The sequence below is a fragment of the Ischnura elegans genome, chromosome 5 (genome assembly GCF_921293095.1).
Source record: "Ischnura elegans chromosome 5, ioIscEleg1.1, whole genome shotgun sequence".
Taxonomy (NCBI): Eukaryota; Metazoa; Arthropoda; class Insecta; order Odonata; family Coenagrionidae; genus Ischnura; species Ischnura elegans.
This window is the reverse complement of record NC_060250.1, coordinates 110650667-110677955: the sequence shown is the minus strand read 5'-3', so window position 1 is coordinate 110677955 and position 27289 is coordinate 110650667.

Genomic DNA, 27289 nt, shown 5'->3' with positions numbered 1-27289 from the left:
AACTTTTTACTGTAACCTTAGTTACATCACAAAGGTGTTAACATTTTTGGAGCAGTTGCGGTATTTACTATGATGAGCCTAATGTCACGCTATAAACGCTTAACATGAGGCATTATGATGTAAAAAAAGCCTTACCAAATATACAAACTGAACTGAGAACCAAATGGCACATCGCCATGAGTAGGAATAAAAAAACGACGCTCCAATGACAACTCGAGATTAAGGTTCTTCCAGAGGCGATAAATGATTTCCATATCACTCGCGATCATAAAACGAACTACCGCCTTAAAATATGATCCTAAAATGGCACCATGCACGTCTCTCGTTTTACGAGGATATCCATGGCGCCATATGACAAAAAGGCATACAACACGTCTCTGTGGCGCCTGGAATTACGATTATTAAGAATACGACGACAACATTCTTCCTAATAACGCTTCCTCCTCCCATCATAAAAAAAAAACGCGACGACGCAATATAACACCACCGTTAAAAAGAAAGAAAACGAACGATTTGACATTTGCATGGAACATCCCTCACGGTTTTCATTAAAAATCTCGGGGTGTAATTTACCTTTGAATGCGAGGAGAGAAAGTAATTCATTCGTCCGCAACCTTATTAATCCCTTAGGACGCAAATCTAAAATTGTTTCACGGGGACCGTAAGGATTAACGAGGAGCCAACATGTACGAAACTTGGCCCATATTGGCCAGAGAGGCGAAAAGAACACACTCACTCCAAAAAGAACTTCGGAAAGGGCGGTAGGACACTGGTATCAAATCGAGCGATGTTTCATCAAGGATGGCAGAATGAAAAAAAAAACTTATAAAAGAAATCAAGATTGAATAAAAACGTTTCAGTTTTTTTTAATATGAAAGCGAACGGCCGGCAATGAAGAATGAAAAGACCAACTATGTAACCTTTTCGGAGAAATTCAGCCCTTTTTTATCGCGGTTAGAGAAATTACGTCCCATGGATTGTTGGCAATAAAAAAAGTCAAAGGGTATAAATCTTATCAAACCGAGCATCATTAAAAAGAAATGAGCGCCAAGACGCACGTGTCATGGGAAAATGGAGGTTTTAGTGTGTTTGCTAAATGCGAAGGTCTTCCTACGAGAGGGGAATAAGGACGGGCGACAAGCTACGGTGGGGGTGGAAGAGAAAAGAGCTGTTGGATGCATAGAAAGGGAAGAGTATGGTGAGAAAATAAAGCGATTTATGAGGAGACAATACGAGTGCGCAGATGTGGAGACGGAGGAATGGTCTCCGGGGAAGCGTCATTGATCATCACAGGAATGAAGTCGTATCCCGGAGGGAAATGTAGATTCACAAATACAATAGGGATTGCGTGTAATGGACTATGAAAGAAAGGGACTAGTCGGGATTTTAAAGGAGTGTTTGGAATAATTCTGAAAAATAGGAGGCAGCAAGTTTATCCTATGCCAGAAAATAAACACACGGCTCTTAACACTACCAAAACCATTAACTATATTAGCCGTTAATGTAGACAACCTCGGCCCATTGAGAAATACGTGTAAAAAATAAACCCTTCACTCCTGAAAAGGGTAATCACACCAATATGTCAATACAGACTAAAAATTAAAATTTTTGCATGTAACAAAAACGCTTAATTTAGCTTGCTGTCACGGGATATCAGCGCGAATGGAGACCTCGCGCCTAACTTGATTAACGACAACACAGACGGAAAAAACATTCGAGTTCAATCTCCGGTCCTAGAGGTACTTTGGCCACCGTTTGAAGACGGGTCACAGAGGGGTGCAAAAAGGAAAAACTCACTCGTGGGAACTGCGATTGAATAAAAAGGCTAGAACTAGAACTAAACTCAGAGACACACGTGGAAACGTAGTAAAACTACGATGAGGACTCTATGATCAAATGAATGGGACGAAGGGGAATGCGGTAAACCATGCCATGAGTCAGAACAAACATACAAAACTGTAATGGAGGAAAAATACACGAGAAAAGAGCTCGTAGTATGACCACGTGGCAATTCTTGGCAACACTTCTAGTTAATTCGCAAGGAGAAGCGGTGAAAGGAATGGAAGGACTGAAACGACATAGAAGATGATGAAAGGCTATATCAACATAGTGCAAGAATTCTAAGAAATGAAATAATGCAAACATATTTACAATTTTCATTCAAAGCGTGTGGTAATATCATTCGCATGCCAACACCCTACAAATAAAAATATAGGTTTAACCCTTACTTCTATAAAAATATATACTAAATTATAATGACCGGTACAATTGACAATGGCCCAAGGCAGAGAAAAATTGCATCAGCATATATAATTATGTTTGTAGTTTTCCCTTCAAACTTTTCTCTGCTTATAAGTTACGTAGGCAGGTGAGATATAGTGGAATGAATCTTTAGTTAATGAAATAGATATGGCACTTTTTCCAAAAATGTATCGAGTAACGAACGACACGTTCGAGAATGACGAAACGGTCGAAACGTGTCGTACGTTACTCAATAAATTGTTGGAAAAAGTGCCATCTCTTTTTCATTAGCTTTTCTTTGTTTCTTTCATAACTCTTTTACCACTATTTGAGTCTCACTAAGGAATTGCAATACCAGTAGGCAAGAGTGCTTGGGAGATAGACGAACGATAGAGAAAATAGGGAAGGAGAGGAGTAGAGAAAAGGATATGGAGAGGAGGTTTTTGGGGAAAAGCCGAGGGTTTGAGGGAAGGCGGAAGGCTCACATATCCCATCACACAAATCAGCCGGAGACCGCGGAACGCCGGGGAGAGACGAGTGGGGTCGGGGGGAAGGGAGGGGCCCGCCTCATCAAATTCGCGCATTTATCCAGCCAGCGAGCCGCCAGCGCCACGGCCGGACATCCAAAACCCCCTCACCCCCCTCGCTGTCACCGCACACACTTTTCCCGCTCCGTCCTATAAAAGCGCACCCCATCCAACACACCCCTACCGCTCCACGTTCACACCCCACGAAAATCCTTGCACATTCACGCGCGGGAGACCATCTCCAACTGCATCCTTACCCCCCCCCCCCCCCCCCCCCCCATACACGGCGACCCTCAGGAAAATAAAAACCTCACCGCAACCGAACCAGAGAGAGAAAGATATATATGTGCACAGACACACACGTTCACTCACACATTCACACACACACAGGAGTGGGATAAAGCGACAGCCTCCGCGGCGCGGTGTGCTGCAGCGCATTCGTGTTGGTGCGGACGCGGGGACAATGAGTTTCAACAAGTAGTCCAAGGAAGAATTTTTAACTGCCACCTCGCACTCACCCAGTCTCTCTCCCCAAATTGACGTAAGTGAGGCGTTGAATCACCACACGGGGCGTTTGTAATGAATTTTGCTTTCGTCGCCGAAAGAAAATCATAAAACTATATCGTGACGACGAGGATGGTCGTTGACGGGTTAATTCGGTTCGAAAATAATAATAAGAAAATGCAGACTATGATTCCGTTGTCACAGGACCAGGAGCGCAAAGAAGTAAGCCAGGGCACAGCAGCGCCATTTTGTATCATATTTTATTATGCACGCATTTCATATTTTGAGGATCTCATTTAGCGAGGACGAATACCTTTCTTTTTTGGGCTAAATACTTCAAAAATCCAAGCCACTAAAATATATATGGTACAAACACCACCCCTAACACCGTAAGCACTCATAAATGTTGTAAATTATTATCGCATTAATTGCGAAAGCACAATGCAACTCTCACCAATTTCGACATAAAATGCTCTCAATATTCCTAGATAGGAAATTTCGCAGAGGAAAAGCATACGTCCTCGTTTAATATGTACCACACATAATTATATTCATGAAATTTTTCTTACACGGAGGGAGAATTGAAATTTATCACAACGTCAATTTTATTTATTGTTACCAGTTCGTGTATGAAAAAAATACTTGCACAAGCCGGCTCTTAGTTTCCTTGATGCTGTAAAGAAAAGAAACCGGCACAATTTCCGCGGTTAACTCATGGGGGACTTGATATTTGCGTAAGACCACACACGTGTTCAAAACAATCCAGAACTGCCACCTGCAGACGATAGGAAACACATCCGGGCACTAAAATAAAGGCGAGCGCATTATGCTGCCGCCGAAGATATTGAAAACATATGGGGAAGGAACCGGCCGAGTGTCAATCACACAATGCCCTCCAGTGGGTTGGCTCAAAACAATGCAAATTTCGCACGTTAAACTAATCAATGAGGACTCTTTTCAAAGAGGGGGCCCAACTGGCCGTTCACATGTAGGTGAAACCTTCCGGTGCTGGTCGCGTCATCTTCCATTTAAAATATATATTTTCAAAATACCTCGCTCGCCGCGCGGCATCAGCCCCAGGGTTTATTTTCCATGTCCATGACCTCGCGCCTTGCAGTCTAGCTAATGAAGGTGTCATCCGCAGTCCGCGAGGCGGGAATATATATATCGGCGATGGCTAATTATTGCTCGTTAGACTCTCGCAATATCGTTTTCCGGTGTATCTGGAGCAACAGAACCGCAAGGACTATACTTGGAACAAGTTCGTAACACAAACGAGCCAGACGGAATTTAATGGGAAGCATCGGTCGATTATTTCGCCACAACGCTATTCCTGAAATCAAGGACAGGAGGATTTAAAATAATGTTGGAAGTCCACGAACTTTAAGAATTGCGAAATCAACGGAAACGTGCGGCAAGAAATGTTGAAAAAATAGAGGAAAATACCCACAAGGATGGAGCCAATAGGACAAAAGGAAGGTATAAAAAATTTATTCGGGCCACACGTCTACAGCTTACATCTCGGGCGAATAGCCCATGTGGCAAAAACGAAAGGCTGACAATAGTTTGTCAGAAATAAACATGGAATTCTTCAAAATGCTTCTCAATTATTATATTAATATCAAATAAATTCCGAAAACCGCAGAGGCTTCGGTAATGACGCAATGATGAGACGAGGAAAGGTTGACACTCATTGGATAGTCCAAAAATGATATGGAACATATGGGAGTCCATCTTTTTTATTCTAGTAAATACAACATTTATTTTTTTACATCAAATACTATTAGGTCCTCATCTTTGCCGAAAACAATATAATTATTTAACATCGGACTTCAAGAAGAAGATTGGTTAAATTTTTTATCGCCACGAAAGAGAAGCACCTGTATGGATTTCAACAGGGGAAAACACACGCTTTTGTCGTTTCATCAATAGAGGGACTGGACTTTGCAACTACTAAAACTGCGAATTTATGAGAGCAAAGAAAGTACTGGAATTCCGGGTTAAATTTTCAAATGAATGACTGCGACGCAGGGCGGTGTCATTTTAAAATGAACGGTTAATAACAATCACATATAATTTGCCTTCAAAACCGACCAACTAATAACTTTTACACTAATGTTCCACTTTGAATACTTATTACACTATAGCCATTTAACATTTCAACACCCAATATTCCGAGTAAACAGCGGGTCTCAGTTTTCAGAGTTTTCAGAAGAGTATGCCGCTGACGAACTAACCCGTCATCTTGTGAACCACAAACCCACGATTCCGGATTCGGAATATGTTATGAGGGGAAGGCTTTTTCGAAGACGACATAGAAGGAGAGAAACATGGAAATGAATGCGTGCATTGGTAACGGGACATCACAAATGTGAACGCGGCAATTAAAGAGGCGTTAAACAGCTCAAAGAGGACGAGGGAAAATATCAAAGAGGCGGATGACACGGGGAGTGACAAAATTAATCTAAATGATCCAATTTTCTCTCTCTATTCAGACAGAACTAATTCTTAACAAATATTGTATCCTGCCATTGCATCTCGATAATTCCTCGAACATATCCCAGAAACAGCTTTCCCAACCCTGGCACTGCAGAAAAACCATCAAAGTTTCATGCCCGGAGTTAATAAAGTCAAGTTTTTTTTTTAATACAAGTAAGTAACAACAATTTGAGACAAATAAAATTTTCATACACAGTACATAACTGATAAACGAGCAGCATAAATTTCAAAGGGTTCCCAGAGCGAATAACTATATTTTTTTAAGCTATAGCAGGGCATTGTAATATCATCATGCCATAAATACAGAATTTTTGCGATACTTTGATGAAAATATTTCAAAAGAATAAAATAAATATAGCACGGGTGACCTCAGTAACCGGCGGCGTTGGTATGTATAACCTTAAAATTGGAGGCATCAAATATTAAAAGGATGAATTGTTGTAAGCTGATAGGATGTAAATATTTTAAAAACGAAAAATACATTTTCAAGTTTAATAAAGTTGCATCATAACTAAAACACCCCCGGCAACACAATTACAAGGCCATCAAAACATCGACCCCACACAGCCGCACACAATTCCATCTGCTCATCATTCACTGTGCAAAACGAGTCGAAGTGGATTGGAAGGACTGAAAGAATATATTTTTTTATTTTTCGATTCGAAAAAAAATTGCAGGACATTCACGTTTCAATACGCGGATAATTTTTATCCCGGGGATGAAAGAAAAACTTTGCGCGAGGGGGCAAAAATTTATAAATATATATTTACGCATAAATACATATTACCTTTTTTTTCGAGAGAGCGTAGAGCGCGTCCACCATTTAGCGATTCACGGCACGAAACAAACGAACAGCACGAGGGGGGAGAGAGAAAAAAAATTTTCCCGGCGATCGAGGGAAAAAAAAGTTGAGGGACGAAAAATAACCGCGAGCAAATGACGAAAAAAAATTGAAACGCGGGGCGCGAGCGGGAAGCCCTTCCGGACTGAGGAGAGGAGGTGGGATATGATAGCTGGATAAGGCCGGAGGAAGGGAGGGGAAAAGTGGGGTGCGAGAAATAACAAAACGGCACTGATGCTCACGCAAAATATCTATTAAAACGTGCAAATGAAGAGCTTTTCAACTCTCAAACGGGCTGTAGAGGGGGGGATGCCGTCCGCTCTGGGCCGGTTTGCACCGCGAATGTGTTAGCAGCGGAGATAGCGTAGGAGTCCTTTTTTTCAGCTCTCGTGGCCGCAAGCACCGGGCATAAGGGAGCATGAATGGGTGGCGAGTCACATGTACAGGGAGAGCGAGAGAGAGAGAGAATATGTGGAATGGGAGGGGGTATCAGGCCGCGTGGAAAAGGGTTAAGAGGGGTATCATTGCCCTGAAGAGAGCCGGGATGGTGGCCGGAGAGAATGACGGAGACCGACAGAGGATTCCGAGGGCCGGCACATGGGTTGGCGCCGAGGTATGGCGCCCGTCATAATCGCCTCCAACTGGCGAGAGATAAGGGCGCGATATTGCGGGTACGGGAGGGAAATAAAACAGCAAACGGCACGCGCTGACAGTGAAAGGAGGAAGAGAGAGAGAGCAAGCGACGGAAATGGATTTAAAAAATAACAAAAATAGGGTGAACAAATACGGCGTAGAGAACAGTCGGGGCGCTATGGGTATATAGCGCGGGAGATAAAAAAAAACGCTTGGAAAAGAGGGAATGGCGTCCGAATTAGCTCCCGCGGGTTGGAAAGGGTCAACTTGGAGCACGCTCCCGAGGTTAGAAAGGTCGAGTGGCGACATCAGTGGCGGGACACCTAAGCATCTCTCCTCCTCTCCTTCACTCGGCGTTTTAATATCTTTTTTTACTTTTTTGGCCACCAACTCCTCGAACCTTTCCGTCAACCTTCACTAGCAGTGCGCGATTTATCATCTCATAAAAGAAGGGCCTAAAATTCATAAAAGAAGTGCCTAAGGCCACCTGAAAGCTGGTTTCTTCGAATTCAGTACTATCGCCACCAGAGTACATCGTTTACCGCGGCCGAAGGCGACACAACAGCCATCTCCTCCGAAGCCAATCATTAACACGTTGCGGACCGATCACGGAGATCTCCTTATTTTGCGTGCCGAACGCTGAGGACGGGCCACGGAGATTTCCGTGTTTTTACATATGATAATAAAACTTACTCTGCATCTTTTAATATTAGTCACTTATGTTCGCATTTGCTTCTTGTGTATTTGAGAATGAGCTTTCAATGATTTGGATTAGTTTTGTACCATTCAAATTGTAAATTTATAAGTATTTTTTTAATTATCGCAATCCACGTTTAGAGGCTACTAATGTATAGGAATAAAATGTTACTAAGCCGTAACGTGAGAGAAAAACTTGATTAAACATTCATTTTTCTATAACAGCAACTCTATAGGGGAAATAGGATATGGGAAAAATGGAACATCTATCGCATGGAAATTATATTTTAACACCAAAAAAAGTTTGCTCCTAGAAAAACAATTTTCTGTCAGTATATCAAAAGACAAAGGTCATTTTACGAATACGAATTTAGGATGCCAAAAAACAGCAAAATAACAGTTTTAAAATAACTACACACTGGAATTTGACAAGGAAAATATTCCTATAACCAAAAGACGTGGTAAAGTAATTTTAGAATTGAAGCAATGCCCAGAGATTTTACGTAATTAAAACGTAACCAAATGGTAGGAGTTTTGCAAGCCAATTTTTATATTCCAGGCTTGAAAAGTGAACTTGTCTCCAGCCAATGCACGTGGTCCACGAAGAATGAACGAATCACGGTAAATAATGATGCCCAAATCATGGTACAGTCGGGATTGCATGCAAGAAAATGAATAAGGTGTGAGAGACCAACCAGCCATAAATTTGACTTAATTTTTAAAGATGAAAGTCATGACGTTCAGTAAGCTTTTCCTTCCTTTGATTGGTGCAGCTGATCGAGGAATCAAAATTATTTAGGTAAATAGACATTCTAGATAATTCAACAATGCAGAATAATAATATAGCCGCGTAGCAATTCCCTTCTTGTAAAAGAATGTAACGGACCTTTTCGCCAATCTGCCAAAACGTAAAGCCTTCAATACTAACAAATCTACCACAAATTGAGAACCACATTCACGAAATAAAATTACCGTAATGCGCTCACAGTCGTAATGCGTCCATCCCTCCCCAGTACATACGGCCACACAGCACCGTTAGCTCAGCAAGGGCGATAACAAAGTCCCGAAAAACAACGGATGCAATCAGCATTCGGTTTCTTTGCTTCCTCAGGAGCGCGGAGCCGACGTAGAAATGGAATATTTGATAGCAGATCACTGGTGAGAACACGCACTGCGTCCCCTATTCCATCGATAAGCAAGGGTCTCAATAATTACTGACCAATTTTAAGCTTACATGTACCTTTAGTGAAATGCCAAACCGTTAATGCGAGCTTAATTATTACGTGATATCCAACATTTACATATACGGTAACACTCTCTCCTAAAATGGTCTACAAGCCTCGAACGTATTTCCCCGCTTTTGGCCAAAGCTATATCAGCTCTTGCCTCCAATTACATGGAGCGTATTCAGTATCAATTTAACAGCATAAATTCAACACACCTCCAAAGCGAAAAGGACAAAAACCAAATTCCCAGAATACACTAAAGAAACTCGGAATGCTAAAAGTGTGTAATAACGTGTACGCCATCACATGCTGCACCGAAAACAATGGCAAAGCAGATAACAGACGCATTAAATATGATGTGGAGATTATAATCATGAATAAAATTGCGAAATATATTACGGAAACAGCAAAACTCAAGAGTCGAAAATCTACTAAATCATCAAATGTAGCTTAATAAAGACGATATGGGATAAAGAGAACTCCTTCCACAAAAACAACATTATCAATGTAGTTATGCAGTAATGAATACCGAATATATCGGTGGTTTTTGAAACAAGGAACTGTTCCAGCACACAAAACTACCAAACTGAAAGAGGATGCAAAGCAAGATAACAAAAGCCAACGGGGGGGGGGGGGGGGGGGGGGGGGGGGGGGGGAGATACGCTTTCTATGGTTTTAAGGCGCAAAACGCCCCGAACTTACGATACGTATCAGCAAAAATTGGAATCACTGGCCGAAATAAAAAAAAACTTTTTATCACCGCTGCCAAAACATTGGCTGGTTTTATTCAAACATTTCGCGGGACACACACTCACACAATTCCGGATACGGCGAACGGCGCAACTTTTTTCTTCCCACCCGAAAAGCGACCGAAAAACAGTCATCACTCGCTTGCTCTTTCATTCGGCTCGCCTCACTTGGAATTCGAAATGACCTCTTGATATTTTGAAAGTAAAATTGCGAAGAGCCCGGGCGCGCGCCCGCCCTATGAGCACACAATTTTTCACAGCTATTAACTCCGAATAACAGAGTCGACATTTTTCATAGCCCACCCCTCCCGCACGCTTATACGGAACGCGAATTAACGTTTACTCTAAAGCGCGCGCATGCATCTTTTATTATTATGAAATAATATTTATTCAGATAGGAGAAGAATTTCCGTTTCCAAAATTTCGCATCCGCTGGATAAAATTCCTCACTCCACTCAACACCCCCCCCCCCACAATCTCCCCCCGTCGAACTCGTTTCAATGCTCCTACCGCACCCTTCCACACCCAATAACCCCACACCCCTGCCCCGGGAGCCGGTACACTTTCCTCTTCACCTCCTAAGTACCACCACCGCACCCCACTTCCCGCACGAAACAGCCTCACCTGACACAAACGCCGCGAATTATATCCGCGCTCTATTCACCGAATAGAAAGCGCTCACGTCACGGGAATAACAGGATACTCTCGCGATTAAAACAAAAGAGAAGCGACGGCGACGCTCCTATTTATGACCCGCAGAGATGAGGAGGAGGAAGAGTGGCTCCCCCTTCCCCAAAGAAAATACGCACCTAATTAGAATAGGAATATATTAATTCCGATATATCACCCGATCCAAAATGCATGAGGCCCCGAGCCGTGGGAAAAGACGCTTTGCGAGGGGGACTTCTCCCCCCAACCCTTTATGATATACAACTTGTATAACGCTATAACCAGGTAATATATAATTCAGAGGCAGGATTGGCCCCAAGTAGGGGTAAGGGGAGTTGGGCAGGGGCGAGGGTTGCCCCTCTCCGAGTGGGTGTCGGGGAAGTCGGCGCTGCAAGTCCTCCACCCTCAGTCAGACTTCCTCCGTTCACGGCGGGAACACTGCAAAGACCAACAGGGCGCAAGAAGGCAAGGTAATCCTTTCTTCTTTTATTTTCCTCCAACACTAGCCTAAACACCCCCGAAAAACAACACGAGGGGGCAGCTTGGAGGTGGAGGGGGGGTAGAGACCCCTGCACTGTCGGGGAGGAGAAAAACAATCCATTTTTTATCCCGGTAAAGGATGAAAATAAAATAAAAAAAACTCAAGGGCTTTTCCTGCCGGAGCTCTTTCAATATTAAATTATTCATTAATTTCCAGTACTCCGTATTTATTTATCATATATGTATATACGACGTTTATTTAGTTTCCATTCATTCATTCATCCAATATTTATGCATCAATCTACACAAAAAAATGCTATCCACGTCTCGATCCCGCCGCACCTCCTCTTACGCCTCTCCTCCAGTATTCACTTATTCATACGGACTTCGTTAGAATTTTATTCATTCCGTGTTTATTTATTATTCATTTTAAGTTTACATGACTTGCTGGTAGTCGTAATAATTTGCAAATTTAAATTTCAAAGCGACTACAAACATTAAACTTCCAAGGAAAAGCCCCGAGGAAGCCCCCGCTCACGTTTGCGGAGGCGACTTTTCCCTGGTTGAGACCAGGCGAGAGGTAATTCGAAAAACAGAATTCGCGAAAGGAGATAAAAACATTATAAAAATGACACTCTTTTTCCCCCTGGATGCATCTAAATCACACAAAGAAGGAGTTCGCGAGAGTTAAACCGGACACATGCCGTCATCGAAAAATGGATTAGAGGTCTTTGAAGAGGAAGTTACTCTTACGTTTTGTCGAAAGTGAATTCATTTTTTAAGAAGACGGTTTAAACAAACTATGATTATGTGTGCTTTTACTGAGAAAAGTATTTTACCCGAGCTCTGAAGTGTCTTGGCTTCAGCGTGATACTTATGTTAGAGGGGTGACGTCCATGATTTTGAAACATAAGAATCACGGGCATTAAAGAAGGGATACGAGTCTCTCCTTCTATACCGGTCCTTCTATATCACCTTTAGAAAGTAAAGATCATTGCGAATATACAATATTAATCACACAGGAGGAAAATGCGAAAAGTTACAAATATTTCATCTCGAAAAACAGACTGTTTTAAATATTCAAATCCACTGGATTCATAATCATCATCCCTCGAAGAAAACAATTCAGGCGACCAAAATTAAGTTCAATGACACTGGCTAAAGCAAACAAATGCAAATAGCAAGCGTTGCTCCAAACGCGGAGGAGAAGGTTGAATTTTATCCTTAGTGCTATAATGAACGGTGATGAAAGACGCCCTCGTGGCCGCTCAATAAACAGGGCTTTGCTGACGCCCCATTTCGGATAGTAATATTTATTCCTCAAAATAAAGACAAAGTAAACGAAATTAAAAAGCTTCCATTATCTCTAAGATGCTACGCTTTTTATCAAAGGACGAGAGAAAACAAGCCTTTAACAAAATAAATATCGTTTTCCCTTTCTCCACCGCCTTCAGAGAAATTATAGCTGGGGAATAGCTTTTTATCAGGTCGGGAGACAATTTTGTTTGTTCATCGTATATGCCTCGAATTCAGAGCCAAAAACATCACGGAAGTCACCCCATTGATATCAATATCAAGGTGCAACCATGAAACTAAAGAGTTCAGTTAAAAGAATTTTGGTAGCATAAACATTATCGTCATCAAATTTAACCATTATGAAAAAAAAGGCTCGGCTTTTTTTTTCGGAATGCTCGGAATTTTTTTGGATGCTGACTTAACAATAAATTTCCATAAGACAGAAAGTGAGGAGAAATACATCTCCGTTTCTGAATTGTCGATTAAAATGCTACACCTGAGAATGATTTTGAAAACATGAAAGTACAAGCTAAAGATACAAAGGGTAGATTAGCTTGGAGAATAAGACGCTTTTGAGAAAGAACTAAATCGTTGTTTCTCAATCAAAAGCAGTTTCATACCAATCACAGCAGATTAACGTCATTACATAAGAAAGACGATGAGCAACGTAACCACAAATGCGCTGCAAATATAATACTTATCAAGACACTTGGATGTAAGGCCACAAACAGGGATGCACCATTTTTTCCCATATAGCCCTTCAATTCCACCCATTCGAAAGAAAAGCTAAGAAACCGGCACGGTACGGATAAGTTGCGACGCCCATAAAAAACATCTTCCAGACGTAAAAAAAAAAAGGAACAATGGCCGGCAAAACGCCTCTTGCACAGACATACATCGAGAGCCGCAAACAATTATTATTTACTGCAAAGGATGACTATAAAGAGTAAAAAGAACTTGAGACCGTACCCAACCTCACCGCTTGTCTTCCCCATGAGGGAAACTCGAAACACTATTACACTTAGGCTCCACCCCGCCAGTTAGATTTACCCTCGGAGCACCGCGAGAGGGGAAGGTATTTCAAAAGCCGCCGATCCTTTCCACCCCCCCCCCCCATCCCACTCCCCGCCTGGCCTCCACACCGCCCCCACCCCCTCGCAGCTTTCAGAATATGATTAACGACCTCTGAAACGGCATAAACACGAATAACATTCTAGACAAAAGAAACTTTTCCCCTCCCAACCAACGTCTCCGTGTCTCCCTTCCTCATCGCAAAACTCTCATCTCTTTTCATATCCAGTCCTCTCCTCTGCCCCCGCGACGAAGGATCGAAAAACATTAACAGCGTGCTCACACGCGGAGTAACCCCTTGTCAGAAAACCGCGAGTCACCCAACCCACATATACCATATAAATGTAGCATGTACACATATATACATATATGTATGTTCAAAAACCTATGGTCTCTTGTAGGCGGCGAGGAGGTGTGCAGGTCGGCGTCGAGATAAACTATCCCCGTGCAGACAATGCTCCACCCTCTGGACGCCATTCCGCATAGTGAGCCCAGCCGACCGACCATCCCTCTTCCCATATCCACCAAGCACATCCATTCAGCCTCGCCTTCTCCCCAGCTTTCATCCTGGCACCACACGACCTCCACATCGGGACGGACACGGGGAACTAGAGGTTTTCACGTGAGTGGTAGAGCGTTCGGTGTCCAAAAAACCAACACAATTGTAAATGGTTCCTTCATCAAAATGAATTACTAAAATACATTTCAATGCTAGTGTTACATAGAGTGTTCGCTCCGTATTGATGTGCTTCATGTACTACTCGTAAGAACATATGGCAATTGCCTTAATGCAATAATTATGCTACTTAAAGAGTTTATTGTTAAACATTGACGTACGACTCTTTCAAAATAGTTATTACTTATAATTAAGATTCACAGAATTCTATAACTATAGCACTCATTATGTTCCTCCCTGCAATCATTATTTTCAAACGTAGACTGCTCGTTTCACAATTCTTTTACTAAATACATTCAAATTTTTCTTAATTCTATACTTTGAAACGCTTTAGTTAGATTAAAATAAACTAAAGGAATGACTTTAAAAAAGTTGTAGAGAGAGAAAATAATCAAATTTTCAAAATAATTAATGCAATTAATCGATGAAAAATTTCTCCTTGGCTTCCCAAACAAACAATTAGTCGGTGAGGCAGGTCAAAAATAAGACTGCTGACGGAATGCATAACTTTGAAAATACGAAACACAAATGATTAGATTTTTTTAAGCATCGGCGCCCATCTGAGCCAGGCGCCGCCAGCGACTCTTTGGGGACGAGAACCGGCTCTGGTTCCTCGCACACACTCCCATTATCCACACCCCGCAGACCGTAACTTGCCCGCTGCCACACAGACCAACGAGCGGACACACACGGCGAGCCGGCCCATTAAAAGATATATAGTATTATAAGCTGCGCACCATATAAAACTCGGGACATTGTAAAATCACAAGGGCTTGCCTCTCCGGCGGGAGGTCGGCGACGGACCAAGGCGGGTGGGCGGGGGATGACGCTGTAATATAAGGAGACTGGGGCCGCCAAGGCGGGGCAATGGGAGAGGACGGGAAGAAGAAGGGAAGATGGCCCGACGTTTACCTTCATGACCTTTAACCTCCGTATTAACCTTGGAGGTCAATAAGTGGATAATACGTGTATTAGGAACAGTAGCGTAGCCAAGAATTTCGTTCGAGGGGGGTCCAAAACCAGGGGGGAAAATTTTTGAGAAATAAGGTACTAAGTAATGGGTTTTTAACTAATTTTATAACCGAACTTTCATAACACTTTTCATAATCGAAAAAAACTTGATTTGCTAACGAAATATTTTGTAAATGCATGATTTTTCAATATTTTGTTTCCTTTTATGAAGGAAAATAATTGTGTTTGTTATATTTCGGCGGAAGTCCGGACCCTCCAACCCTCCCCCTGACTACGCTACTGATTAGGACTATACCATTGACTAGGGCACCCTTTAAAACCCATAGATCGACACCTTTGTTAGTATTCTATTCTTTTTGCCTCCCTTATGCCCTTTTTTGTGACCTTACTGGGTCAACAGTTGAATTTTCGTAAATAAAAGTGTTATTTTCGGTTTTCTCGTGTCCAATAACCTCTATGAATTGATATCTTCGTCAATGAAGTTCAGACTTTTTCCTATCTCGATTTTTTTTAACATTGAAATCACATTAGGCAAATTAACATTTTTGGTTTGGACCCATATTCTGAGGTCAAAAATCAAAATTGCAAAATTATGATTACACTCAAGAAAACTTAGAACCTTTTCCCAAAAGTATTCCAATTTGCATGGATATTGCTCGAAGCGAAGTTATTAAAATTAGAGGTAAAAAAGACACACGACCTGTAGCACAGTCTGTACAAGAATGAGAAGAACGAGTTTCTTCTTTCCCGCTCTCCCAAAGCGTGTCATTGCGCAATGGGATGCGCGGACCAACGCGCATTCCAAATTGCAAGAAAGGAGAGGCGCCAAAACAGGGAGGTGATAGTTCCGAAAAACAAAGTTGGTCTCCTGTTTGCAGGAAGACGGATAAAATTCGTTTTCATAAAAGTGACTGCTGTCGCCACGGTTACTAGGATAGAATACACTAGACACCACAAGGAATTTACGATCGGAGATGAATTAACAGAGACATAAAGACCTAGTGATAACTTATCCATGCTTTTGTGGGGCAACTGCTCCGTATTAAAATAGCATGTAAATTAATCGGGAAATTTTCCACAAATACGCCTTTGATGACTAGGTTTGGCTCACTATGTACAAATTTTCATGCCAAAAAAACTAAAAATACATACAAATGTAGAAAGTCCCCGAAGAGTCGCGTACACGTCGAGTGCTCGAAAGTAAAAATTATTTTATGCCAAGACACTATTATTGCCAAGCTAAGGGTACGCATAAGAAAGAATTAAACTATCCCCCGAGTTTAAGGGAAACAGAGACGAAAACCCCGCAGCATCCTCGTACAATAGAACTATTAATTTTAGAGATACGAAGCGATTTATAGTGAAATGAAAAAGCCAAACGCCATCCCGACACACACATCAGACCGTGCGGAGGCAACGTAGAGTCGTCCGTTTCAAATCACCTATATGCGACCTTTCTGATCGGACGAGCGCAAAAACGAACAGTCGTTTGCCTAATGCACGGAGGAATACTCCGAGGACATTCAGCGGACGCGTTCCCACTAAATAACTCTGGGGTGCATATCGCGAGGCAGAAAACGGCGCAGCGATGTTGAATCCTCATTCTTCGCGGCTCCCAGCGAATGGCGACATTTTTCCAGCGGAACATAACTCATGGGAGTTATTTGGGCAGCGCACGGCATCGCCGGCGTAGATCTGTGGGGAGGGACGGGCGAAGTCACGGCCATTCCGCGCATTCTTCTCCCCCGACTCATCCTCCATTTAGCCCGCACACTTCAATGAGACCGAGACACCATCCATCACTTCAGATCGACATGATAGCAAGTGCCTCCCACAATTAATTTATTCTCTCATCGATAAGGCACTTGAGGATACTGGATATTTATGTGATAATTTTTCACAAGTTTTTAATACAACTGGTGAAGACAGGCAGTTCATAATAAGCAACTACAATGTGAAAATCGCGTAATGCATAAAATTCCACATTTTTCATTAAAAAATTAACGGATTTCCATATTAAAATATCATTAATAATGAGGTATCACCTTGGGTCCTTGGAGGTACCACCTCCTCGGCGGGAGTTTCAAGGAAACAGAGTTGAAAATGACATACATATTTCATCTCCCTAAAATACTACCAAGAGAAGAAAAAACAATACCCAATATTAGGATTATTCCATAGACTGGATCCTAACATCCAAGGCTAATTCATAAAAGCTAGTACCTAGAAGAAGAGATAGTGTATTGATTTAGATCCGATTTTGCAATAATGTTAGTATTTTCTTTTTGAAAAAATTCGCATTTATATTCAAGCCTTTCAAAAAACAACAAGACTCGAACGAATATAAGTTCAGATCAGAGTGCCGTTGGAACGGGGAAGGGGGGTTTGGCTGATGCAAGAATAAAAATAATATCCCCTTGTTTATGATGGTGCATTCTCCGAACCAACAAAGAACGGGTGAGGTAACCCATTCTTTTATTTTCATTTCGAAACATACCTAAACGCCCCTTCATATAAAAGGGCGCCGCGTCAAAATGGAGGAAACGCGACCGCCAGCCATAAAGCAAATGGGAGTTTATTCTAAATATACAGCACGCGGAAGAGGATTAACGTCGTCGGCTTGATTTATTCCGTTGGCGGATCAAGAAAGGCCGTGAGGGCGAATGCATGGAGCGAAATGTGCCCGCGATGCCGAGCCGCTAAAGCACGGCTCGAAGTTACAGCATAGAAGGATATAAATGCGCCACGATGGAACAAAAGAAGAAATATACCACGGGCGTTATGAATGCAGTCATTAGCTGAAGTGCGGAAATTCTATGCTGAAATAATGAACTTCAATGGACAGGGAAAAAAACTTTTTCACGCGAAAAACGTAAGTCAAATTTATTTAATCCATTGCGTTTCCTTTAAATGTTGCATTAGGATTGAAAAATAGTTTAGGATAAGATTCCTCGAAAAATAATATAATAATACATGACTTTATGGGGCGAGATTGGGACTAGAAAGTCCCATCTTCCATCTAGCCCCTCGTCATACATTAAATAGTCGCAGTTTAATACACTTTCAAGTTACTCTTTAAATTACATGCAGTCAATTATAGAAAAAGAGACATAGAAGTAAGCTTTTAAGAATCAACAAAAAGTTATAAGTGAACAAAGTTACCATTTACCAAGTGTGTTGCTAAACATGATGTCTATATTCAGAACAAGAGAATGAATATGAAATGGACATTATAATTGCAATCATAAAGCAAAAAATGAATATTCTATGCAGAAATATTTAACTTTGATGGATAAAAAAACCTAATCCCCCCAAAAAACATGTATTAACTCTACTGTCCTCTTACTTTCTTTTAAAAGTTGCAATAGAAATAATCCAAGGGCCTTATTTCCATTACGATTACTAAAGCAGAAGTGAACAAACTGAATGAGCATTGATTCAAACGCAGAAGTATTACAATACACCCAACCATGGCTGTTTCATATCTATTACTCCGGAGGAAAATCTCGCATACCGCCTCCTCTTAATGTAAGGACCTATATTTTGGCTTTTGTGAACGACATTTCATTTCGTACTCGAAGTAACATTTTTCAAAGGGTAACTCTTTGGCTCAATGACTGCCTGCGAGGCTGAAACAAACGCATTCCGGAGCAAATATTACCAAAGCTCCAACACTTAACAAAATATTCGAGTTTCCACAGCCTCTCCACTTTGGATCAATATGCATCGAAAGTAAAATTTTGCACTGCCGCAATTATCAACAGCCAACATATATCGAGATAAATAATTACTTTTTGAGTCCATTCGACGAAGAGACAACAAACGTTCTCCAATTTCATTGTGCGATTGACAGACGCGAATATCGCACGGCGTTTCCTCCGGGCTACGCGATTGCCCCAAGTTGTTTTCGCTCGCTCTCGGAGGCTCGTCACTCTATACAATGGATCAGAAATAAGAATAAAACATTTAGCCCGCCCGTGCCATTTTAACGAACTTCGCCTCGCGATGGCGCAATCAATATGCGAACAGAGTTGGTGTGGGACGAAGTCAGAGAGAATAAATACAGGGGGAATACATAACGCCAAGAAGAGAGGGAATTAGTTGATGAAGTTTTAAGGCAACTTTAGTGGTTATGTGTTAAAAATATATTTTACCTTTAGCTTTCCTTCGTACCCAGGTTCGCAACCACTTTTCCAACTTCCCCACATATAAACATACCAAGCAATTAGCCAATTTTCATAGAGAGGTCCTAATAAAGCTGAATTACTTAAGGCTCATTATAGTATGGGAAAAATAAATCATTTTCCCCGAATCAACCCGCTAAATTTAGATAAAAAAGAATGCGTCAACCATATCGAAAGCAATGACATGCGTTGCACTCATCGTAAGATTACAATACAGTTCTCTAATCATATCAAGGGTGATTTGAATTAATCGACAACTGTGCTAATTATTCCTGACCACTAAAATACCTTTATTACTCTAAACCAAGTTTCTTTAGGTTTTAGCTTTCAAAGTTTCAAATGTAGTTTTTGTCAAAAATATACAAACAGCTGTATACATTTTCCACGGTACTTAATTCGCTCAACCGGTTTCCAAGTGTACACGTCATTCCTAAGAGCTGTTTTTTAAATAGATGAATTATAAAACCTGTCCAAAATTTTACAAATTAGATATTAACCGGAAACATCTACATAGAAGTTACCCCTAAGATCTAAGTATAACAGGAGAGTAACATGCAAGTAACCACGAAATATAGCAAATCGAACAACATAATTACGGAACGGATATGCAACCATTGCAGCAAATATTGCAAAGAAATTCAAGGAGCCTAGCGTGAGACTCAAAATATTTTGGAAGCCGGAAATGAACCGCATCGGTGAATATGCGCTTGAGCCTCTGCGGGCCAAGAGAGAGGCGCTTTCGTGCTGAGCGGCCAGCGTCCACTGCACCGCTTAAAACCTCCCCGAAGGCAAATTCAAAGACCAACACCTCCCCCATTATCGTTTTCTCTGGGCCACCCGCACCTGATCAACCCACAGCCATGCCGGAACCCTACGGACTTCGCCACACGATCAGCACGGAAAATTTTAATGCAAATAACAGGCACACTGGGGTGTGAGAGGAAGTCTGAGCAAAAGTTTCTCAATTATTCAATCGGCGAACCACCCCTTGGTGCATTGCATACGTACACACACGACCCGTAGCCGATCAGACACATAAACATAAAGCCGGCCACACATGGATCTCCATCCTGCACTCCCATAGTAACTCTCTCTCTCCCTCGCTCTCCGGCATTAACCGTGTTTAACAAGGCCCCGCGGAGCCTCAGGTCGCCTGCGCTGGCTGCAGCAATCTATCCCGGCCTCCCGCACCGCCTCAACACCACCCAACCCTCTCCCGCCCTTCCGGCTGAGTTTTAGCTATATATGCACAACGTACACCGAAATGGAGCACAAGAGAACCGCTCTCTCTCTCTTCCACCACGGCCGCCGAATCGGTTAACGGGCGGGCGAAACGACGCCCTCTTCCCTCCCAACACCAAAAAGGGCCGCTCCCTCCCGCACCCAGTCTCTTGACCGTTCCCAGAACTAAATCCCCCATTCATGGGGTGTGGGAGAGGGAGCAGAGGCCTGCACAACGGCCCGTTTCTCCCTCTTGCCCCCGAAAAACCTTCTCCTGAACACGCCTGGCTCCCCCCGAAATACGAAACACACCATTTCTCCGTCTCTCCTCCTTCCTCTCTCCCAGCGATCGCTACGGCACACAAAAGATACTACCCCCCCCCCCCCTCCCACACAAAATCCTAACCTCCCTTCCCAGCATGCAGCGGGGCACACCACACTCGTCGCTACAAATACAACCCGCCACACCATTATCCCCGTGGCTCGTTCCACTGCTTCACTCGCATGAATTTCCACCTTCCCCCAACTAACTACAGACACCTCTCGCACTCAATTTTCGAGTCCTCAATCTCCTCCCCCCCTCCACCTCACCAGTAATACCACCTTCGCCCTTCAAACTGGGGATGTACCGCGAATCTATGAGCGCAGGCGTTTCTACAGGACATTAACCATATTACTGCACTCACAACTGCAGACACTTAAAACGTGATAACGGTCCCATCTCGCAGTAGTAGATACAGTGAAGTGACTCCACTCCATCATAGCTTAACCACGCACAGCCAGGCTTACCTATGTGATAACAGCATATCTAACATGGCCCTAAAAAGTATTAAAGATAAAGTTTGTAGTAAGAGCAGAGAGTAACGGGAGTCAATCTAACCTGCACAAATTTAGTAGTTAATTACCGTCTTCCTTTTTCACAATGTTTTTTGTAAAATTATTTCGATGTTCGCAACTGCGTTTCAAACTACCAACTTTCATAACTAGTAAAAAAAAAAGTCTCAGATCAAAACTAGTTATTAAGATGTACTCCTGGAACGTACGGGGTCTAATTTTATAACTTTTAATATAACTATCACCGAAGTCAACATTTTCGGGGTCCGTCCGCGTAGGTTTAAAAAGATTCACAACAGTTTCATCAGCTTTCCTGCTAGAATCCTCAGGTGAAAAACATAACTATCACTATTTAATTTCAGTGCTGTTATGGTCGAATGAAGCGGAAAATTTCATCAGAGCTATCACGTAGGATGATCTCCTAATACACTTGCACCTGGCTAAAAAGTCTTCACCCTCCTCCGCAACGATCTAATTCTCAAGCGCGAATTACCTCTAATCGAGAGGTATATAACAAACCCTACCCTACCCAGCGAACGCTGCTGCTTTCCGGAAAATCTCGACTGTCTCGGCACCGAAATGTTTTATCTGTGTTACGTATGATGGAATCAACAGAAAATGTCATCACAACTGATTGTGAGATAATCTTATAACACAGTGGCATCTGGCTAAAAATCTCCTTCTTCTTCTTCTTCCGCAACGACCGAATTCTTAAATGATAATAACCTCTAATAGAGAAGTAGCTAGCAAAATCCTACCCAGCGAACGCTGCCTTCTTTCCGACAAATCTCCATTGCCTCGACATAACGAAAGGTTTTGCTGCATGCACGCACGAAAACGCACTCCTTCACCCTCGAACGGCCGTGCGGCAAACCTTTGCATCCCACCTGACAAGCGGATACGCACGCATTTCGACGTGGAGGGACACCCATACCGCCCGTTCCCTCTAGCCCGCACGCGAAATAGAGATAGGTGGAGAAGGCTCGAAACACGGGCGAGAGAGAAGTGGAGAGAACGCGTTTAGGGGATGTAAGTGGTGTGTGAGGCAGAACGGGAGAATATGAGGGTGCAGAACTGTGAGCGGTTCCACCCACTCACCCTGCACTCCCGGAGGGGTGGGTGGAGGGTGAAAGGGGGGGGGGTGGAGGAGTGGGTACTAACATTTTCAGCCCAGTCGTGCGGCTGTGATTAATGTAGCCCGAATGTATTAAACATGAGTGAAGGAGCGGGGTGCATGAGAGGGTGGGGGAGGAGGTGAAAGGAGATAGGTGCAGGGGGGTGTAGGGGAGGGGGGGAAGGCACTGCCGTTAGGAAAAGGCCGGGCCGAGCTAGAGAGAGAAGAGGCGGGGATTTCGGGGGGGGGGGGGTGTTTTGGGGGTGGGAAAATGGTGCAAAGCGTGAAGTGTGTACAGTGTGTCTGTAGCATGTTCCGGGCGGAGAAAGGGCGGCAGCGGTGCGATGGGATAGGAGGGCGGGGGAGGGAGGCCGAAATCGAGCAAATTCAGCGCCACGTCGCGGGAAGGAACACATTGCGGGGGCACCAGAGGAAATGCAAGGCTATCTCGCATTATTTTGCCCCCCCCCCCCCCCCCCCCCCTTGCCCCCGTTTCCGAAAGGGTATCGCGGGATGACATCGCGACGGGGAATATATTCAAGGAACCAAGCCATTCGATTTTTCAGTCTCCTCAAAAGCACTCACTTTCTCTGTCTCATCGACCAAATGTTTTCTAAAATATATAAAATAAGTCAATCGTGGCCCACCTAGACGCCGCATGAAAACTTCTCACAGCAAGCTGAAGTTAAAACACTATGTGAAATTTTGAAGATTTACATAAAGACAAATGATGGAAAGGACAAGAAATCCATTTAGAAAGACATCTTTGATCAGTGCTCTTGCCCATCAAATACAAATCCCATTCGAACTCAAGCTGTCTGTGTCCATACTGGAAAGGTAGAACTAGTTGATTACGTAATTATTTCTGTCTTTTTAGGTAAATATATAAATCTGTGTCAGCGTATAGTATATTCGATTGAGCAGATTAAAAACTTGTTATATGGTGGTATGTGAGTAGTGGACTAACGCCACCTTACGTACCTTCTCGCATGTTTGTACGTTTATCATTAATTTAATAGATGTTGAATAGAGAAAACGAGGTTCTAGCAAAATTATTTGATAAAGAACGCTATGAAAATACAGAAATTATTGCATTTACTGGTTATTCAATATGTAACTTATATTTATTGATAAGTTTCCATTAGGGGTCATTGATCATGACGGACAGGAGCCTTCTCTATGTACTCCTTTGCTTAAAATAATCTTCACTTGAAGATTGAGCCTTCATTAACCGTAGATTCGTTTTATTGTTTTTTTTTAATTAATTGAAGGCTTTTCCTAGATATGCGTTTCCTCTGGATGAAGAAACCCGTGAAAGAAGAATACTTTCAAAAAGAAAGTAGTGTTCAGAATACGTCGCTTCACAGATGAGAAGTCCATACCACGCATGCATAAACTGCATGATCACGGTCGCAAGGACTAAGTCAGCAGGACGCGCTAAAGGACAGGCAGGAAATGCAGCGGTGCGCCAAAATGCAGAGGAACACGGTCCGTGGGACACCAAGCGAGAGGGAGAGAAGTTTGCCACCAAGGGATGAAGCTTAGAGCACAAAGCGGAAACGTAGGTCTGGGATAGCAGGCAGAGAGATAAGAGGAGAACTCTGTTGCCAATAGCGAGTGTGACGCGAATAGCAAGGGTGGAGGACAGCCTTCCTAGCTATCATTCTCTCTTGTGTTCCCTTGGAGATAAACACCAAACGATAAAAAAATAAAATTGACAAGAAGTATAGTAGTATAAAACTACTACATGGAGCACCACTTAAAATCAAAAAAGGCTATTAGGGCTTCTGGCTGGGTTACCTCCCTCTAGGCTAGAAGCTTTAGATTTTACTTCAATACTTAAATTCAACTGCCAACTCACAGAGACACTATTTTACAGTCCATTTCGATATACTGATCCACTTATCATACCAAATAATGGATGGATTTAAAAACCACTATAGAAAGACGGTAATGGATACAGGCAGTATAATTTTCATTATTACCACGATTTAATCACGATTATACATTGAAATCAACGAAATGCAAAGTATAATTCTTCGTTAAAACTTTCGCGGGTTTTCGTCATGTTAAATAAAAACTTTTGGGCTGTGTCGCCGCGTCAATTTTTGGTGTCCCCAACGTTTCCCGGCCGATGCAGGTCGCTTTCTCAAGGGATTCTCTCTGACTCCGAACCCCTTGAGAAAGCGACCATCATCGGTCGTGAAACGTTGGAGTCAACCAAAAAAGAAATGACGCGGCGACATAGCCCAAAAGTTTTGATTTAGCAATTCAAAGTATTTTCAACACAAATTCGCTCCGCTAAAATATGCCGACGGAGACGCCGCAAAGTTTTGACGGAGTAAGTTTATAAAATGGTTTCGCAATGGAATTTAGGCACCACATTTTATGAAGGGGTCATATAGAACGGAAGATAATTACACCATACTACATACATACCATACTACATACACCTACATACACACCAGCTCCCCAAACACGAACACGAGTCCACATTTGGCGAGGGACAGAGAGGAGTAGGTCTAGGCAATGCGGCGGTGAGCCAAAACGCAGAAGGCGTATGGGAAAGAAGTTAGCTGCAAGGGGATAAGGCTTGAGCAGGAAGTAGAGACGCAGGACCGGGATTGGATGCAAAGAGGTAAGAGGAGGACTCCGCTGTCAATAGCGAATGCGGTGCGAAGGGTAAGGGGTAGCCTTCATCCCTTTCCTCTGTTAAGGGTTTCATGGTGTGCGATGCAGAGATGGAAGGAGGAAAAGGATGATCCTAGGGAACTCCACCCCTGAGCGTTGGAGTAGAGAGAGAGAGAGAGAGGCGAGGAGGGTGTGTTGGCAAGAGGGGGATCGTTCGGGTGCGTCTGTGCGTGTATTTGAATGTGCACCGCGCGATGCCGTCCGTGTTAAGAGAATGTTATATGTGTGTGCGCGCGCGCCGCGCACCATCGCAGCCGAAGAGAGAGAGAGAGAGACCGCATAAACCAGCGCGCACCACTATTTTCACGGCCCACCCCGATCCTCCCAGCACCCAACCAAACGCACTCTCTCTGTATAGTAACACTCCCAGGCACAGTTCAACTGTCAAACCACGCCAAGCGTTCACGAGCCTCATACACCCGCATTATCATAGCAATATCCACAATAAAATCGGTTTTCGGTAATAATAAAATCGGTTCAAGTTGAATTTGCTCGAAATACATAAATTCCATTGTTGTATAGGATAAATTGGATAAGTTAGAAATAACAGATACTTACAATTAATAGGAGATAAAATAGATAATAAATAAGTATGTAGCCATATCCACAATATAAATGGGTTCAAGCTGTATTTTTTCGAAATACACCGATACCATTGACATTTGGAATAAAATAGATAATAAATAAGTATCCCTTGAAGTAATTTCAACTGCTGCTTTCAAGAAAGTACGGCATTTACTGTTGCAATACTCGCACATTCTTCATTCGTCGTAATGATTCGCTAAATAGATGGCATCTTAATATTTTGATCAATTTATCTTTAGTTTAGTTTCAATATTTAAAACAATTACCCCATTTACCTTGACAAACATAAAATAAATCATTGAATTAGGGTAGTTCCTTGATACACGTATTTCTAAAAATCATTTAAAAATATTCTTGCATATAAATAAACACAAGACTGATACGTGTTAAAAATGAATCTCTAACAGCATAGTTAATGCTCGAGAAAAATTCATCCCTTGTAAAATTGTCTACGCATCTCAGGCAAGGAGCAGAATAGAATTACTGCAGAGCTCTAGAACAAAAACGAGCGGTAAACGTCATAAAGAGAAAGGCCCAAGAACAATCAATTTAAATCTACATAGTTACGAATTTATGCTATCACCAGCACACCATGCACCCATTGCCATGTTCCCCGCAATCTCCCAGCACCACAGGACGCTCCCACTCACAATTCCCATCGCAGGCATCGCACGAAGCAGATAGGGCGAGAAAATACAGCGTTGCAATTACGGGGCTCCCCCTTCGCATCCCGGCGGGCGCACTTCCCCCACCCCACGTGCACACTCCGTTAAACCTAGCCGGCCGGGCGCTTCGCAAGGGGCCCATTCCGCAACTCTTCATATCCAGCACGACAACGCTCCATATACTCCATTACAGGCCGCACACTAACTCATGTACGAGGCACCAGACACGCCCCCCCCCCCCCACATGTCGCCTCCCCCTCATCCTTTTCCACCCTCACCCATCAACCAACCCCGCATAGACGTGGCCTCCCGGATAGACAAGCGCAGGGAATGTGCTGAGGACACGTTAACGTACAAACGCTAGACGCTCCCGCGGACGCAGTGATGGCCCACGAAGATTTGAGACGCGTTCGGCGAAAGTAACTTGAGAACCGGGGCTAGAGTTTCGTGAACGAGGAGGAAAACCAACTTCGCAGACTGCGTGGCAAGTCTGAGGGAACGGACTTTGATAGCAGCGGGTCAATTATATAAATGTCATAAGAGTCAACCCAGGGGCGTGCCCATGATCAAAACTAGGGGGGGAGGGGGGGGAAGCCATGCTTGCTCAAGTTACAGGTAAGTTTTAATAATGGAAAAGGTTGACCTTTGGAAACCAAAGGAAACCAACATTTTAAGGAAACTTTAACAGCTCTTTATTAGTTTTTAAAAGTATTTGACCAGAAAAATATAAATTTCCTTAACGACATTTGCGATTTTAGCTTATAGGGGGGCCGGCTGCCCCCTCCCGCCCCTCACTGGGAACGCCCATGAGTCAACCTTCACTTGATAGGCGTACTGCATCTATGGTCGATCCATTTGGCGGCAGCTTCAATATAGCAATAACTTTGACGCCTTTGTCATTTTCATAACTAACCC